Below are 15,425 nucleotides of genomic sequence, written 5' to 3' on the forward strand. Positions count from 1 at the left end.
AAGCATGCCAATAATGGGAAGGGTTCACGCGAATCGGGAATGTAGGGTTTGAGTCAGCGAAGAACGTAATGTTCTAGTTTTAACAAAGCAGATTTTCGCGGGAGGACGATGCTTTGACAACTTTTGTTGGCTAAAGCCATACATTATGCATTACCGCAATACAGAAGATGCCTCACTGGAGGACACGTCCTCCGTAGTTAGCTGAAACCCTAGGTGACAGGTTCACCCTTGCCACTATTAGCATATCTCTGAAATACACATCATGTATTGCAGTGAAATATAAAAAAGCACATTTGTCAGTTTAGAATGCAAAGACCTTTGCCTTTCGCTTTTGTGATATGACACTAGGTATAACGAGGACCTATTCACTGCTAAAAACATCCACATGGAAATGAACACATGAACATTTATGGTAGCATGTGTGATGTTTTATCCTTTTGCTTCGTTGTGTATCTGTCATACTGTCGTTATTAAATTTTCCGTCACTCTGATAGGTAGTTACCTGCGTAGCATCACATTGCAAGGAGTCGCTGTGCAATTAGTGCTGAATGACCAGTGTGATCGCTTTTCTGAAGAGAGGTTAAGGTTAAAAGGAAGCTTTAGTGCTTCAGTAGCTCTGGTGATCTGGCAGCGGAGCTCTGCACGGCGCACTTCTTCTTCCTTACATTTCTAATTTAGTTAGTAAGCTAATGATTTACAACTTTATACAACTGATAAAACTACTATCCTTACTTCGTATAGCTGCCTACTAATTTGCCATTGCAATTGATTTGTCGCCTTTTGGGCAAACCTACTTTTTTTAAAAGCATTTTTACTTAATAAACCAGGGCGATTACAAAGAACCTAATGTTCAACTTCTCATAGAACGTATAATTCCAATCTGTTTTTATTCCAACTCTCCCATTAGCCTTCGTGATAAGTCAAAATGGCTCAGGCTTCGCCCATATGAGCATTAACAGGGATTGGAACAGTTGTACGTTATAGCAGCCCTCGAGGATATGAAGCAACGTGTGAGATTCTCCCTCGACATTTCCAGACAGATGCTTTTATCTACTAATGACTCCATGAAAGCCTTTGTCTGTCCATCGCAATGGACAGAAAGCAATTCGAGCACATCATGTAAATATTCTGTGTTGTCGTCCAAAATGATATTACTCTCGTGGAGTGCCCGAGTAGACCTACAACCAAAAGAAAGATTGAAATAAGCAATTTTTGTTCATTGATGTTTGTCACATCACTCAAAACTGCTAAACATGATATGAAGTCAGGATTTCCTAATCCTAGGCCAGCACTCACAACAAATGGGATGGCAGCTGGCACCAAACAATGTCACGCTACAATGCCAAAAAGTTGTCAGCTACAGATACCTCGTTCATTTTAGCTGTCAAGCCTATGCCACGTAAAAATAACTCCCGAGAGTTCCACGTCACTATACCGGCATCGCTGAAAAAAACTCTGCACTGTAACAAAAGTGTGGCTTTATTCTTTCAACAAAGCTAACCTAATTTGAATGGAAATTAAAGGACGGTTTCTGGAGGTAACTGCACTGGCAGAGCGCCAGGTCAGCACCTAGCATAGCATTACCAGCCTGAGCAGAGACTCGTTTAAATATGAGTCACTTTAAATACCCTTTAATAGAAATCTCTAGCACATTTAGATCCTAGATTTTAAATGTTGTACAAGTTGTCTACTTGTTCACTGCAGTTGCGGTCAGCTGCTGTCCAAATGTGAGCGCACTTATGCATAGCTAATCAGCAAAAATTTTTATTTACATACCTTCTTTTTTTTATCTCGCCTACAAGCAAAAGCGAATTATATAGCGAATGAATCTAACTTACATTGCCACATTCAACAGCACAGTACATGTAGCTCGTGTTGGTTCATTCAAACTATGCATTATTACAGTCTTTAACTGTATATATTATGGTGTGAGAGCAGACAAATGGATATGCAGACAGTTGGGCACGTTAAAACAGTATCATTTTGTATGTGAAAAGGTGACATACACAAAATGAAACAGAACACATGTGCTTTCATCTTTTCTTGCACACAAAAAAGCTGGAGCAATATGGCTTTTTTCACTGTGCCATCTTTGTTCTCAAAGGTAATTTTTATTTATTGGATTACCTCTTACGCCATGTTTATTTTCTTGAGTGATTGTTTACACGTTAATGTTTCAAACTTGTTTTTATTTTCACAGACTGAACATACCATGTATCGGATTGAATTCCCAGTAGAGGATACTTCTACTTGGCATTGAGTGATAAAGCAGAACAGTGTACTTTTATTAAAAGCACAGATTTTAGCAGTATAACAGCAGTTCATCAAAAACATGTCTGCTGTAAATAAAGTGTTCCTACCCACATTCCTCGTTGTTTCGTTATGCTTGTATCCCTGTATTCTCAGCAAAACCACTTATATTGGGAATTGATCATGATAAGTGCTTATGAGCAAATTAAAGAACAGTGTTGAACCCTTTGTACTGGTGTACTGGTAAGATGTCTACATGCAGTAAGATTGAAATATAAGGCGAAATAGCAAACACCAATGCTTGATGCGGCACTACTCAGACTTTTATTTCAGCAATTTTTGCATAAAACAATATACTGAAAGCATACTAGCACTAGCACATCATCTTCACTCTAACAAGCCAGCGTGTGGCCTATATATCTCTCCCCCCCCCCCCCCACTGGGCTTAGCTGCTGGCCATCACTTGAATTCTCCTGGAGCCCCGAATACAATAAAATGCTAAAATCACTGCATTGCATGCTGTCATGACAGTACTAAATTGACAAGAACAGACAATGAACACTAAAAAAACACAGGCATTTATTTGTGCTCTGATGCCACGTAAGCTCTTTAAATAAGTACCTATTTGTGAAAAAAAGCACAAACAGAACAATATCAGATTAGCCAACACCATACATGGCAGAACCTAGAGGCAATGAATACATGAGCCTAACAGAAAAAGTTCATATGCAAAAAAAAAGAACAATACTGAAAGAATTAGTCACACAGATGTAAGAAAAATTCACAAACTTTCAGCCAATAAAAATATCACACATTCTAAAGCTGCTACATAGCAACAATGCGAATACAGACAAACCTTGAAATAACAAATCTCAATTTACGAAATCAACAATGTAACAAAATATTTATTGGATTTCACCGTAACGTGGTAACAAGAAAAAAAGTGGGCAAGAACCTTGTTCATGTAAGCCTTTTTGTTGTACATTTTTTGCCTTAGTGTGAAATAGTTTTCAAGGATAGATATAGCAGCAAGAGCACTGTAGGTGTAAACTTGTACAGATACGTTATTATATTTGTCAGAAGAGCATGTAAAAGTTAAGTTTTGTTTTCTCCATGCGCTCAAATTTCTGTGTATGGCCTTCTGTGGTGAATTTGTTCGTGACCGGCTGATGACCAGATCTCGGGTATCTTCAGGATGCCTTCCTGTGTTTCACTCAAGTGACAGTCATATTTTCTGGCAATAAACATTTCCTTCTTTGGTGGCCAGATGTGTCATTATGCTGCTCTGTTGGACCTCTGTTGACGCTGGCACAGCTTTGAAGCCATCAAAGGATCCTTGGTGGGCACCTGTCAATGCCCACATTCGGTTGTCACACAATAGTCTGTACAAGGGATGGGCCAGTATGGACACTAGAGGCAGGAATTTACCGTAGTAGTTTACAGCTCCAAGCAAAGAACGAGGGTGCTGCTTGTTCTCTGGTGGTGGCATGGCTACAATGGCATCTGTCTATTCTGTTGTGGGATGTGTGCCATCTGCGTTCAGTCACCAGATCGTGGAGGCAATGGGTATGCCATGAATAGGCTGAGCAGACTTGGCAACTGTGGTGTGCCGACTTTTGCTAATGTCCTGCTGCTATACGTTGATGTCACCACATGAAGTCATGGCAAAGTGACCTGTGGAATGTAGAGCAGCTAAAATTCCAGTGTAGGTTGAGCTTAACTCTTGTTTTCCTTGTATATCTTGAATTTCTTTAAGAGCGATAACATACTTGTGTGGGTCGATTTTCATCATTTATTTTGCTCTTTGTCTGATGACATGCCAAGAATAGATCTATAGCAAATATGGCGACACAAGAAAGCATTCCAGGGCCCTTTCAAGAGCACACGGGGATACTTGTGCTACTTGATGCAGAACACCCTGTAGCATTCTCCATATCTATAGATTTCTAACTAAGTTCAACAGCTGTTGTGCTGCGTCCCCTTATGTCTGCTCAAGTAATCAGCAAGTGCAAAGGAACTGGAGCAGGTGCCAGAACAGTAAGGTCAGTCACCTATATGAATGTTCATTTGTTGCTTTATGGCACTCTTCAGTGAGAATTTCCAAGTGTATGAAGGGCAATGAAATGGCTTCTCGCCTGCACGGGTGTGCAGTTGTTCCTGCATGTTAGACTTGCACGAGAAGCTTCGAGGGCATGAAGGGCATTGAAATGGCTTCTCTTCTGTTTGGGTTTGCAAGTGGTCCTTCATGCTGGAACTATGTGAGAAGCTTTGAGGGCATGAAGGATACTCAAATGGCTTCTCTCCTGTGTGGGTGCGCAGATGGTCTTTAAGGTCTGGCTTTCGTTAGAACCTTTGAGGACATAGAGGGCATTGAAATAGCTTCTCATTTGTGTGGCTTTGCGGGTGGTCTTTCATGCTGGACTTGTACAAGAAACTCCGAAGCTCCATGGCAGGATACTGCCATGGCTTCTAACCTGTGTGGGTGTGCAAGTGGCTTTTCAGGCTGGACTTATGCGAGAAGCTTTGAGGGCATGAAGGGCATTGAAATGGCTTCTCGCCTGTGTGGGTGCGTAGGTGGTCTCTCATGCTGGACTTAAACGAGAAACATTGAGGGCATGAAGGGCATTGAAATGGCTTCTCACCTGTGTGGGTGCGCAGGTGGACTTTCACGTAGCTCTTTACTGCGAAGCTCCGAGGGCACGAAGGGCACTGAAATGGCTTCTCACCTGTGTGGGTGCGTAGGTGGTCTTTCATACTGGACTTATGCGAGAAACTTTGAGGGCATGAAGGGCACTGAAATGGCTTCTCGCCTGTGTGTAAGCGCAGGTGGACTGTCAGGTTGGTCTTTAATGCGAAGCTCTGAAGGCATGAAGGGCATTGAAATGGCTTCTCGCCTGTGTGAGTGCGCAGGTGTGCTTTCATGCCGGAGCAACTCGAGAAGCTCTGAAGGCATGAAGGACACTGCCATGGTCTTTCACCTGTGTGGGTGCGCAAGTGGTTTTTCATGCTGCACTTATAGGAGAAGCTTTGAGGGCATAAATGGCATTGAAATGGTTTCTTGCCTGTGTGAGTGTGCAGGTGGGCTTTCATGCCGGACTTTTGTGAGAACCTTTGAGGGCATGAAGGGCACTGCCATGGCTTATCACCTGTGTGGGTGCGCAGATGGGTTTTCAGGTGGTCTTTTTTTGAGAACCTCCTACAGCACAAATCGCACTTAAACCGACGCTCGCTAGTAGGGACTCTGGCATGTGCTTCCATATGAAACAATTTACCAGCCTCATAGTCACAGAGATTTTGGTGAAGGCGTCCCTCCTGTCCATTGTCACTGTTGGCTGTTGATGAAGAAATAGAAGGCCTGGATGCTGCACAAACGAAACAAAAGTAGTATTATGAAATGCAACAAAACAACACAGATACTAAAGCTAATGATGAGGTCTATTTTTTTTTTCACTTGGGAGGTCTTGAGGGTGATTCCCGGTATGGCGGAACAAATGAAGCCTAGTGGTCCTTTTGATTTACCCAACATTTCTTTTTCTGAATGCTTCATGACTGTTTATGAAGTCCACCTCTATAAATTATTTTTCAGAAAGTTAGAAAAGTACTGAGAGAAGCTGGAGTGCGAAGACATTAACGGATTTCTACGATCCTTAGACGACAGCGTCAAGAAGTTCCAACCCAGCTTCCTCTTCTATCTCTAACAAGCACTCGAGGTTTAAAGGCCATATTTGGCATTTGCAAAACTTATGATTCACCGGCACTACAAATTTCTCATGAGACTTCATTATTGGATTTCTTCTTGATCAGATGCCTAACTTTGGTAACATTTTCGTAAGTTGAAATTGCAAAGAGCCAGCTAGCACACGCTTTATTTTTCTGCGTATAATCCGCGAGCACGTAAAACCCACTGCTCCTTTCAGTATCACCCAGAAAAAATATAAGCAATACACCTCTGGGAGATTAAGAAAACTTGGCACAGGCACCAAGACGGCTTACGTGTGGGAATACGAAAGCGTTAAAGTCCCCTTGGTGAATTTTTTTCCAAGTGTTCCTTGTCTGCCCCTCAGTAAGTCCACATCAAAATGCACCAAGTGTCTCAATGCACTGACTTGCTCGTGAGGATTTCATAACTTGGACTGCTTAGCAGCATTCAATTTGACATTATTGCTTATTTTATACACTCATGACATTAGGCCACCTCCTGACCACTGACTACACAGTCACCTGCCCAATGATGCACGCACTAGGCCACAGCTTTCGTACGACGTGAGATGTGCAATGACACATGCATTAAGCACACCTTTAGCCAACCAGAACCGTGAGGCCACCATGCTGTTGGGGAAACATGCTCGTGCCAAATTTCAGGGGCCCGGGAAGAAGGGAGGAGGGTTGGCCTTCTACTGTGCTGGCTCGTGTGTACGAGGTGGCTAGTGCGATCACGCGAGCCCAGTTTTGAAGGCAATCTGTGGTGAGGATAGAGACAAGTGCTGAGAGCTTCGTGTACACTGAATTTTCACTGCTTAGATTTTGTTGAAGCGAGGCAGCATGAAAGTCAATTCGCCCGATGCTGCTAGTGCGCTTCCTCACTCCAGCATTTCAATGAGTGCGCGTGGTGATCGAGTGAGAGGTGTTCATGTTTGCTTGTGCACGTGTCACACCTTTTATGGCAAAGAAGTCTGACATGACTGTGGACAACACGAAGGACGCCGACAGGAAGATGCAACAGTGTAGGCTTAGCCAGTCAAACAGGAACAGCGTATAGCCCGAGCCCCACTTCAGTAGCGCTGGCGATCCGGCTGCGGAGCTCTGCACTATGCACTTCCTTTTCCTTACAACTTCCCCCCTCGCTGAAGACGGAGCCGCACAGGAGGCGTAAGGCATCGTGAGGACGAAGGGCTCGCGATATGGCTTGACCTGATTTACGTGCACAGTTTCGCAGCCTCGGCGACGAAGGTTCGTAGGGGGCGTCAGAGGTCGATAACGTAGTTCACCGGAGAATTTTGGCGCAGAACTCAGTAAGGTCCATGGTATCTGGATGCAAACTTGGAAGAGACACCTTGTGTCGAAGTAGGAGGCACCCACAACCAAACGAGAGTGTCAGGCGAAAACTGGTGGTGGGGGCGACCGTTGTCATGACGAAATTTCTGTAGAGCTTGTTCTTGCGTTGTAAGGGAGCGAGCTAGTTGCCGACATTCTTTTGCATACCGGGCGGCTTCGAAAACAGGTGTACCCTCTGATAAGTTGGGACGGTAGGGAAGAATAGTGTCAATGGGAAATGATGGTTGCGGCCATATAGAAGAAAGAAGGGAGAAAAGCCCGTCGTTGACTGGGGTGCTGTGTTGTAGGCGTACGTGACATAGGGAAGGATGAGGTCCCAGTTGGTGTGGTTGGAGGCGACATACATAGAAAGCATGCCACCAAGAGTTCGGTTAAAGCTCTCTGTCAATCTGTTTCTTTGCGGGTGATATGCGGTGGTACAGCGATGAATGACGCGGCATTCATCGAGAAGTTCTCGAATGACATTGGCGAGAAAGACACGCCCTCGGTTGCTCAGGAGTTTGCAGGGAGCGCCCTGACGTAGAACAAAGCGTTGAAGTAGGAAGGAGGCAACGTCACGAGCTGTTGCGCCTGGTAGAGCGGCCATTTCTGCATACCTCGCGAGGTGGTCTATAGCTACAATGACCCAGCGATTGCCAGCAGCTGTGTATGGCAGAGGCCCGTATAAGTCTATCCCAACCCAGTCAAAGGGTCGCGAAGGGCACGGAAAAGGTTGCATTGGTGCAGAAGGGCGGCAAGGATCAGGCTTGAGGCGTTGACATTCTGTGCAAAAGCGAACATACTTTTGCACAAATGTGTACATACCATGGCAATAAAACCTATGACATAGTCTGGTGTAGGTCTTGAAGAGACCAGTGTGTGCGCACTGGGTCGGTGTGGAAAGCGGCACATACGTCAATGCGGAGCTGCCGGGGTATTACAAGCAGCCATTTGTGGCCGTCGGAGCTGTAGTTACGGTGATAGATGATTCCGTCGCGGATGGCGAAGTGCGAAGCTTGTCGGCGTAATGCTCGGGATGGTGGGCGTGCAGGTGAATCAGAGACGTAATCTATCAAAGATGAAATGCAGGAGTCCTTGCGCTGCTCCAAAGCCATGTCGACAGAAGCGAATGGGAGAAGTGGGTCGTCTAGTGCGGAGACACTGACAATGTCAGCGTGGACAGGCGACCGCAAAAGAGCATCGGCATCGGCGTGCTTCTTGCTTGAGTGGTAGACAACCTGGATATCGTACTCTTGGAGCTTCAGTGCCCACCGGGCTAGGCAGCCGCAGGGATCCTTGAGAGACGACAACCAGCAAAGTGCGTGGTGATCGATAACGACATCGAAGGACCGGTCGTACAGGTACGGACAAAATTTTGTGATGGCCCAGATGATCGCTAGACATTTTATCTCTGTGACTGAATAGTTCGCTTCAGCTTTTGTGAGAGTGCGGCTCGCGTAAGCAACAACATATTCTTGGCAGCCGGGCTTTCACTGGGCGAGCGCAGCGCCAAGACCAACACCGCTAGCATCCGTATGGATTTCCATGGGAGCAGTTGGATCGAAATGGCGCACTATCGGTGGTGTTGTGAGCAGGCGACGTAGCGTCACGAAGGCATCATCGCAAGCCAGGGACCACGCGGAAAGATTGGGGTCTGCCCGAAGAAGCTCTGTCAGTGTTGCCATAATCGAAGCGAAATTTCGAATAAAGCGCCGGAAGTATGAGCAGAGGCCAATGAAACTGCGCAAGTCTTTTAGGGACGTTGGCCTCGGGAATTCTTTAACAGCACGGAGCTTAGCGGCATCAGGGAGAACCCCATCCTTCGACACGACATGTCCGAGAATTGTCAGCTTGCGTGCCCCAAAGTGACATTTTTTCAGGTTTAGTTGGAGGCCAGCGTCACTGAGACAGTGTAAAACCTGCTCCAAGCGATGAAGGTGAGTAGGAATATCTGGTGCAAACACTACTGCAACATCCAAATAACACAAGCACGAGTTCCATTTGAGGCCTCGAAGAATAGTGTCCATCATCCGCTCAAAAGTCACGGGCGCGTTGCAAAGTCCGAATGGCATTACACAAAATTCATATAAGCCATCTGGTGTGATGAAAGCAGTTTTAGGCTTATCGTCCGCAGCCATAGGCACCTGCCAATAACCAGAGCGTAGATCGTGGGAGGAAAAGAACTCTGCACCTTGTAAGCAGTCTAGGGCATCGTCGATCCGCGGCAATGGATAAACATCCTTTCGGGTTATTTTGTTTAGGCGACGGCAATCCATGCAAACGCGGATCGAGCCATCCTTCTTTTTAACTAAAACAACTGGCGATGCCGATGGGCTGTCAGATGGTTCAATGACACCACGCTTCAGCATGTCACCTACTTGCTCATCAATGACACATCGTTCTGTCGACGATACGCGGTATGGTCGCTGTCGTAGCGGTGAGTGAGAACCGGTGTCAATCCGGTGACATACAGTCGTCATTCGCCCCAGAGAAGGGGTATGGCTGTCAAAAGTAGGGCGAAATTTCTCGAGGAGACGAAGAAGGTCATGGCGTTGCTTGGGGTTTAAGGTGTCGATGACGTGGTTGAAAACGTCTTCAGGCGATGTGGCAGTTACGGGACTACAATAGAGGGTGTTGACCTCTAACGATCCAATAAGAAGTTCCAACGTGGTAATGGTGTCGTAAGGCTCCACAGTGCCGCAAATTCACCGCGAAGCAACGTAATCGGTAATGGGAAATAGTTGTATACAGGAAGGTGAGTCACGCCAGCTTGAAGGCCAAGCAACGCAGTTGGGAGTGGTGAGAGGTGGCGATGGACGAAAGCAATCGAAGGTGTGAAGAGTACGGTAGAGTCGGAGGCAATGGAACAGGATACAGGTGCCAGAATGGATGCGTGCGGAGGAATTTGGATGTCGTCAGTGAGGGACAACTTGGTGCAGGAAAGCGAAAGGTCATCAGATATGGCATTGCCACGCGAAGAGAAGGCGACTTCTGCACGGGAGCAATCAATGACAGCTTCGTGACGGGAGAGAAAATCCCCACCTAAAATAATATCATGGGAACAGTGGGGAAGAACGACGACCTCGACTGTGTAGAACGCTCCTTCAATTTCAAGTCTGGCGGTGCACGCAGCCACCGGCTGGACGTGCTGCGCTGTGGCCGTGCGGAGTAAAGGACGGGAGAAAGGCGTCGTGACTTTTCGCATTAAGCGGCATATATTTTCGGCAATCACAGATATGGTGGCATCTGTGTCAATGAGGGCAAGCACAGAGACACCTACAACAGCGACATCAATAACGTTGGGCGGCGAAAGAAGAGGGCTTGAGTGTTGCGGCAATGACGCAGTTCTTGCCTCAGAAACTGCGCCACTTAGTTTTCCGTGTCAGCAGGAGAGGGACGTCGACGCATCGGGGAGAGCGAGCGACGTCGAGGAGAAGGAGAACGGCGGTCAGAAACTTGGCGAAGGCTTGGGCAGGGAAGGGGGAAATCGCAGTCTGGAGTGTAAGGCAACGGATGGTCGTACACGGCTGTGCATGGGTCTTCACGTGGATGAAGTGGACGGCGGCGGCACAGGCGTGCAACGTGACCGGGAATACCGCACAAATAGCAGATGGGCCGATTGTCCGCTGTGCGCCAGAGATTAATTACTCGATGGACTGGAGGTCGTGGCGGCGTGGGGGTAAATACAGGGCTAGGCGTCGGAGGCGGAGCTTGGAAGGTCGTGGTCGTGCGCCGGCATGAGTCAATGGGGCGGTGAGTTGAGGCGCCCGCTCCAGAGGAAGGACCTCGGACGCTTGTTCTTCTATAACGTGTCGTAGGGTCGGACTAAGGGACGAACTTGACTCCGGTGGAGTGGAGATGAGGAAGAGCTAGCGAGCAACTTCTTCCTGCATAAAAGCCTTGATTTGCGAGGAGGGTGGTATCTGGAAAAGGAGAGGTCAAGCCACACAACGATTCCTGATGGGGAACAGGACGGCGGGTGAGGACGCGTTGACGGCGGAGCTCGTCATAGGTTTGGCACAGTTCAATAACTTGGGCAACAGTAGAGGGGCTCTTTGAAATGTGCACATGAAACGCGTCCTCGTCGATACCCTTCATTATATGCTTGATTTTATTGCCCTCAGACATGGATGCATCAACGCGTTTACAGCGATCGATGACATCTTCGATGTAGCTGGTAAAATTCTCACCAGGCTGCTGAGAGCGCGACTGCAGACGCTGTTCGGCACGAAGCTTTTGAACAGCAGGGCGGCCGAAGACCTCGCTGAACTTTGTCTTGAACGCCGTCCGGCTTGGGACTTCGCTTTCGTGGTTCCGAAACCACAAGCGGGCAATTCCGGTAAGGTAGAAAGGGATGGTGGTCAATTTTGTGATGTCATCCCATTTGTTGTTTAGACTGACGCATTCGTATGATGAGAGTCTGTCATCAACGTTGTGGTCGTCAGTGCCGCTGAAGATAGGAGGGTCCCGCTGGCGGAATGTGCCGGGGTATACGGTGGACTGGTGAGCAGGTGGCAGTAAGCTCGTGGCGCTTTCGGTGGTCTTGATGGCAGGAAGAGTCCGGCTGCGCAATTCCAGGATTGCAGGAGACCCAGCAAACCTCCACCAATTATGGCAAAGAAGTCTGACACGACTGTGGACGACACGAAGGACGCTCACAGGAAGACGCAACAGCGTAGGCTTAGCCAGTCACACAGGAACAGCGTCTAGCCCGAGCCCCACTTAAGTAGCTCTGGTGATCCGGCAGCGGAGCGCTGCACGGCGCACTTCTTCCTTACATTTCTTTTTTAGTTAGTAAGCTAATGATTTACAATATTATACAACTGATAAAACTACTATCCTTACTTCGTATAGCTGCCTACTAATTTGCCATTGCAATTGATGTGTCGCCTTTCGGGCAAACCTACTTTTTTTTAAAAGCATTTTTACTTAATAAACCAGGGCGATTACAAAGAACCGAATGTTCAACTTCTGGTAGAACGTATAATTCCAATCTGTTTTTATTCCAACTCTGCCATTAGCCTTCGTGATAGGTCAAAATGGCTCAGGCTTCGCCCATATAAGCATTAACAGAGATTGGAATAGTTGTACGTTATACCAGCCCTGGGGACAGGGATGCCCACCCTCTGGACTTTCTGCAGCCTGTGCCTCCCTAATATCTAGTTGGTTCACAATACGCTGAGCCTACTTTTCATTCTTCTGCACCTCGGCTATAGGAAGCACTGCGCAGTTCAGCACGCTCAACTGTATTCCAATGCACACTGAATACAATCACTTTGGCCATTCTGACAGCTTGCCGGAAGCACTTAAAAGTTGTATTAGAAGCACGAATTGTTTGTTGTATTAGAAGTTGTATTAGAAGCACGAATTAGAAGCACTTTTCATTGTTCTGTGCCTCGGTTATAGCAAGCAAGAGAAACTGTGCAGGAGGTGGAGTCGCGCAGGACAAGGAATGTGAACAGCTGTACTCTTTTCGAATTTCCGTTTTTCGTTTGGCGCAATTTGGCACAGGAATTTACGTTTGTATCAAAATGGTGCAATTGGCGCAGGAGTCCCACCCCTGCACACTTGATCCAAAGATAAGAATATGTTTGGTCTGAATTTCTTTTGCGTCACGCCTCATCTTAATTTGTTTGATGTTAACCACATTTCGTTCATTCGGTCCTTTTAAAAGCTCTTCCCCAGTGAGCATCATGTCATCGACTGAAGTTACACCTCGGATGGTGTTGATGGTATGCTGAGCGGTGACCGTAACTGGGACTTGTCCAAAACAAGCTAGATTCTGTAGCTTTTCATACTGAAGCAAGGTGTGACATCGGGCTAAGCATGTGCTGCAGTCTTCTGTGTTCCAAGGGTGGCTCATTACTCTCAAGAGTACAAACTGGAAAAAGGCGATGTCCTATAGGCATCAGTTGGTAGGTGCAGCCCTTGATTATGAATTGGATCTGATTGCCAGAGGCATGACTGTCTGGCTAAGCCATAAATTATGCAGCCAGTCTATTTTACTGTGCTCTAAGCAAAGACGATACAGGGTGTTTGAGCAAACACTTTCAAAAAAACCTAAATGTAGGTGTTTTGAGAAAAATAGGAATTCCCTTAAGGAGAAACCTTTCAGGTTCAGCTTACATCAGAAATTCTGAGAAACATGCGAATTACATAGTTAATTAACTCAAATTGTCTAAAAAACATCTTAATTAGCAATATTTGGCAGTTATTGCCAATGGTGACTTTGTAGCCACAGAGATGACGATGCCATATCAGTTTCTAAAGCAAAAAAAAGTCACTCCGTAAAGCCCTGCAGTCTGTGAAAATCAAGTATTTTTTGGGCGTCATCTCTGAGTTTGCCTCAGAGTTACCACTGGCTGCGCTGACAATGGTTAATGAATCTGTAAATATAGTGACAACTTGTTTGGTTCTACATTGTGGCTTTCTACAGGGCTTGTCCTGAAGGCACCAGTCGTGAGGTAGATGCCTAAATGGTACACGGAGTATGGGATATTTAGTGCACTTGGCATTGCAGAATGACAGATTATAGCACCACAATCAAGGCCAGAGCGGACAAGGCTCCTGTACGAGTTCAGGAGGCATTTTCCATCACTACCCTATGTTGTGCGTGACAATATGTTTAAAAGGATCATCTAAGATGGACGATAAAAGGAAACTTAGTCTAGAACTATTCCCAGGAATTTGTGTTCACTGCTCACAGATAGTTCCTCTCAATCGATCGTGAGTTTTGGCACTGGTGTTCCGCTTCTTTCATTTGAAATGAGTGTGCATGTACTTTTCTGCATTTTAAATCAATTTACATTTGCCCATTTAGACAATTTATTTAATCCAAGCTGCACCTGTCATTCGCAGATAGAATTATTACGATATGAAACCTATCTGCACATCACAGACATACAAGTTGTCTCCAAGTTTGCCTCAGAGATACCATTGGCTGCGCTGAAAAAAATTACGATTCCAGAACGACGGATGCCGGCCGCATTTTTCTTCAGCGGCTCGTAAATTCATTGATGAGACCTTTCCCAACCAGTGGATTGGGCGTAGTGGAAACACATCCTGGCCGTCTAGTCACCCGATTTGTCACCCTTGGACTTCTTTCTCTGGGGATACGTTAAAAATGAGATCTTCAAGATGGAACCAGCCAACCTCGAGGATATGAAGCAACGTGTGAGATTCTCCCTCGACAACATTTCCAGACAGATGGTTTTATCCACTAATGACACCACGAAAGCCTTTGTCTGTCGCAATGGACGGAAAGCAATTCGAGCACATCATGTAAATATTCTTGTAAATAAGCAATTTTTGTTCACTGATGTTTGTCACATCACTCAAATCTGCTAAACATAGTATGAATTCAGGATTTCCTAATCCTAGGCCAGCACTCACAACAAATGGGACAGCAGCTGGCACCAATAAATGTCACGCTACAATGCCAAAAAGTTGTCAGCTACAGATACCTCGTTTATTTTAGCTGTCAAGCCTATACCACGTAAAAATAACTCCCGAGAGTTCCATGTCACGATACCGGCATCGCTGAAGAAAACTCTGCACTGTAACAAAAGCTTGGCTTTATTCTTTCAACAAAGCTAACCTAATTTGAATGGAAATTAAAGGACGGCTTCTGGAGGTAACCGCACTGGCAGAGCGTCAGGTCAGCACCTAACAGCATCTTGATATCAACAGCTGCATAGTTGGCGATGACTAGCCTCTGCCTTGTGCCGAGTGAGTAAGCAAGAGATAACGCTCGCTGCTCCCTATGCCGAGCTTCGAGGCTTCCTAGCTAGGGAAAACAGCACATACATTTCAAATTGGCCACCACAGTCATTGCAACACGTCACTGGCAGACATTGCGTTTGCTCAAGACTTTCGGAACTCCTTAAGCACTGAGGTTTGTCATCGAGCAAAAAAAAATGTCAGATTTCTCGTGCTGCAGGGCTTTAGACTATGACTGTTTCTTTGTTTTAAAAACTGATATGACATCGTCTTTTCCGGGGGGCTACAAACTCACGATTGACAATAACAACAAAATTTTGCTACTTATGAAGTTAATTAGTGAAGTTTATTCAATTAGCTAACTAATTAGCCTGCCCTTGATACCTCCTGGTATCCGCCGCAGCTAGCAGTTTCCTTCTGAA

This window comes from Dermacentor variabilis, chromosome 8 (genome assembly GCF_050947875.1).
Source record: "Dermacentor variabilis isolate Ectoservices chromosome 8, ASM5094787v1, whole genome shotgun sequence".
Classification (NCBI taxonomy): Eukaryota; Metazoa; Arthropoda; class Arachnida; order Ixodida; family Ixodidae; genus Dermacentor; species Dermacentor variabilis.